Source organism: Rhinopithecus bieti, unplaced genomic scaffold (assembly GCF_001698545.2).
Source record: "Rhinopithecus bieti isolate Rb0 unplaced genomic scaffold, ASM169854v2 scaffold_3878, whole genome shotgun sequence".
NCBI classification, from domain to species: Eukaryota; Metazoa; Chordata; class Mammalia; order Primates; family Cercopithecidae; genus Rhinopithecus; species Rhinopithecus bieti.
Genome location: NW_016805059.1, coordinates 7,135,588 through 7,139,355, shown reverse-complemented (window position 1 = coordinate 7,139,355; position 3,768 = coordinate 7,135,588). Strand labels below are relative to the sequence as shown.

General features: G+C 40.4%; 1 protein-coding gene across 4 annotated transcripts in view; it reads right to left on the bottom strand.

The window, feature by feature from the left end:
• Nucleotides 1-3,768, bottom strand: part of SH3D19 (SH3 domain containing 19) — a 202,374-nt gene that overhangs the window by 105,260 nt on the left and 93,346 nt on the right. Inside the window, exon 1 of one of the 4 annotated variants that reach the window (XM_017871135.1) lies at nt 629-646. The exons of the other annotated variants lie outside the window; for them this stretch is intronic. The gene's annotated coding sequence lies outside the window, so the exon portion shown is untranslated. Of the gene's footprint in view, nt 1-628; nt 647-3,768 lie in introns of those variants that run through there. 4 annotated transcript variants of the gene reach the window in all.

Sequence of the window (3,768 nt, the reverse complement as noted above, 5' to 3'; positions counted from 1 at the left end):
TTTTTTTGTAGAGACAGGGTCTCCCTATTTTGCCCAGGCTAGTCTCAAACTTCAGGACTCAAGCAATCCTCCTGCCTTGGCCTCCCAAATTGTTGGGATTGCAGGTATGAGCCACCATGCTCAGCCTTCCAATTTTTTAGAGTTTCCAATTTTCAAATAATTGGGGAAGAATATTTCTAAAGCTTTTCTGAACTTCTGCATATTTAGAAATCATATGAATAACTTTCTGGCCCAAAGTCTCACCATTTCTATGAAAAAGAGTTATTAAAAATAAAATGCCTTAACTCTAAAATTTGCCAAATGCTACACATTTGCTATGGATGATATACTTATTCCAGGGGCCCGCCCAGCAGAGCATGATGGTTTAGGTCACTCAAAGACCAGCAGGACATTCTCAGTGTGAGGGTAACCATGGCTGGGTAACCATGTAATGGTTTTGTAGATATGTATGACTGACACACACACACACACACACACACACACACACACACACATATACCCCTCGTGTGTTCCTTGTCCCTCTCATCCATGCCTCATGGTTAATAAAGCTAACTGAGGAATAGAAGAGTACTCTGTCAGCAGAACAAAGACAGAAAATAAGGCAGAGGCTGGGGGCCATGGTTCACACCTGTAATCCCAGCACTTTGGGAGGCTGAGGTGGGTGGATCACCTGAGGTCAGGAGTTCGGGACCAGCCTGGCCAAGAAGGCAAAACCCCATCTCTACCAAAAATACAAAAAAATTAGCTGGGCGTGGTAATGCACGCCTGTAATCCCAGTTACTGAGGGGGCTGAGGTGGGAGGATCACTTGAGCCCGGGAGACAAAGGTTGCAGCGAGCCAAAATCATGCTCATGCATTCCAGCCTGGGTGATGGAGTGAGACTCTGTCTCCAAAAAAAAAAAAAAAAAAAAAGGCAGAGCTGGCACAAAGACTGTTGGTTGTGTATGTATAAATGCTGTGGGGGAGATGTGAGGGATGCAGTGGGGGAACCCATGGTTTGTCAAGGGGACTGAAGAACAGTTAGGAGAGTGGTAGGATGTTATCATGGGTTAAGGACTCTGTGTAAGAACTCCAGATTATCCACATTTTCTTTTCACGTCAACTTGGTTCCATGTAATCTAGACACATGATTCCAATGTTTATGTATTTAGGTGTTATACCACTTATGTAGAAATGGGCCCCTATTCTGGCAGGGACAGCTTTTGGGTACGGCTACGCAGATCCTACTGATGTGGAACCATTCAGGGTGATTCTGACTCTAATAACACTTTGAAATGGAAATGACAAAAATGCAAATGTCATCTTTGCTTTGATTAAAACTAAGAAGAATAGCCAACTCGGAACATATTAGAATCTGTTGTAAGACATTCAGGCTTTGATGATTTAGCTTTGATCACTTAACTAGAGAGAAAAATCAAACCCCATTGGGTAGGGACTTACTTTACTAACTTAAGTTGGAAATGAAAGACCTGAAATCATTCTTTGAAATTAGGGGGAAGGCTCAGTCTATATGAATGAATATACACAGATACACTCACAATGGAGTAAGAAGTGGTTTAAAGTGAGTCTATCTTTTTTTTTTTTTTTTTTTTTTTTTTTTAATTGAGACAGAGTCTCACACTGTTGCCCAGGCTGGAGTGCAATCTTGGTGTGATCTTGGCTCACTGCAACCTCTGCCTTCCAGGTTCAAGCAATTCTTCTGCCTCAGCTGGGACTACAGGTGCATGCCACCACACCCAGCTAATTTTTGTATTTTTAGTAGAGACGGGGTTTCACCATATTGGCCAGGCTGGTCTTGAACTCCTGATCTCATGATCCGGCCACCTCGGCCTCCCAAAGTGCTGGGATTATAAGTGTGAGCCACTGCGCCCGGCCGAAGTGAATCTCTTATATCTCATCTTGGCATATCAAAATCTCTTTAGCAGGAGCATTACCAAAGAAGTGATTCTGCAGCATACTCCCAAGCATTACTGTTAAGTTCCAGCTTGGGAGTATATATAGTAGATACCATTTTTAAAATATGGATGAACCCTACATAAACCCTTTGTGCCATTCAGAATTAACTAAAGTTTCCTTGGGGCTAAAAAGGAATAATTTGTAGCAGCAATGTCATTACATCTTTACTTATGAAAAGCAGAATAATTAAAACAATGAAGTCATCCATTATAAGACATAAGATACCCAGTGTTCATACATCTTACTCTGGTGATTCTTTAAAAGATTGCATAATTGATTCCAAACAAATAGAACATGGATGGGATTTTACTTATCAGATACCAAAATTTCAAATACTTTTCTAAAAACTTTAAATGGTTCTCATATTTAGAGAGAGAAAACTGCAAATATATATATATATAAAATATATATTTCAAGTATATGCTTCAAGCATATATATATATACACACACTTGAAAAGAAGGCAGTGCTCATTCTACAAAGTTACTGACACTAACTAATATGAATCCACCTCTGTTTTCTATTTGACAGCCTTGTTTAGGTGTGTCTCCAAACTGATTTTTATTTACATTTGAGATTCCCACAGTGATGGTCTATTCTTTACATGAGAGCTTTTCAATAAATATATATTTGTTGTTGCTGAACTAACACATTGTTGAACTTAAGTCAGAAAGTTCCTACTCTCTTGGTTAAAAAAGCCAAGAAATTAAAGAGGGTCTCTGTCAGTTACCACTGCAGGGGAGAAATAAGACATATGACAGAGAAGTTTACATGGCTGCTGCTGCCCACGCTTCTATGGATAAATGGGAAAGTCTGGTCTACAGCACTATCAGTACTGACACTGTTCATTAATTGAAGTGCCTAAATTCATTACAATTCATTAAAATGCAGTAACCTAATCACCCAGGAAGGGAAGAATTGGAGATGAAAACGAAGTTTTTTCAAACAAGAATTTGTGTCTTAGCTGGGTGTGGTGGCTCATGCCTGTAATCCCAGCACTTTGGGAGGCTGAGGCGGGCGGATCACTTGAGGTCAGAAGTTGGAGACCAGCCTGGCCAACATGGTGAAACCCTGTCTCTACTTAAACTACAAAAATTTGCAGGACATGGTGGTGCACATCTGTAATCCCAGCTGCTCAGGTGGCTGAGGCAGGAGAATCGCTTGAACCCGGGAGGTGGAGGCTGCAGTGAGCTGAAGTCACGCCACTGCACTCCAGCCTGGGGGATGGAGCAAGACTCTGCCTAAAAAAAAAAAAAAGGAATTTATGTTTCAACAAAGAAGCAGACTATTTCTGGAATGTTTTCTCCTTCTCATCCCTACTGTTTTTACCCTCATTTTAGGTTCTTATCAGCAACTGTCTCGACTCTTAGGTCCTGACTGGATTTTCTGGCCCCAGTTTCTTCCCCTCCAACCCAATCATATTGCTGGTCAAATAAATCTAGGCCTCAGAAAAAATATACATCACTTAGATCTTGAGAGGATTAAATGAGATAATGCCAGTGACATTCTTAGCACCCTGTCTGTACACTTAAGCACAGCACAAATGTCAGCTGCCATCATGTTGTTAAAAGGCCAGCTATTAACTAGTCGTAGCAAATGATACTGCATCATAGTGACTGTACAAGTTGCTTAACCTCCTTAAGCCTCAGTTTTCTCATCTACAAAATGGGAAAATACTATCCTTATGGAGGTTTTATGAGGATAAAAGAATTAAAGGGTATGAAAGGTTTAGCTCAATATCCAGACCATCAATTCTAGGACTCTAATTCTGTGACTACCACTCTTAGTATCTTTTTTTTTTTTTTTTTTTTTT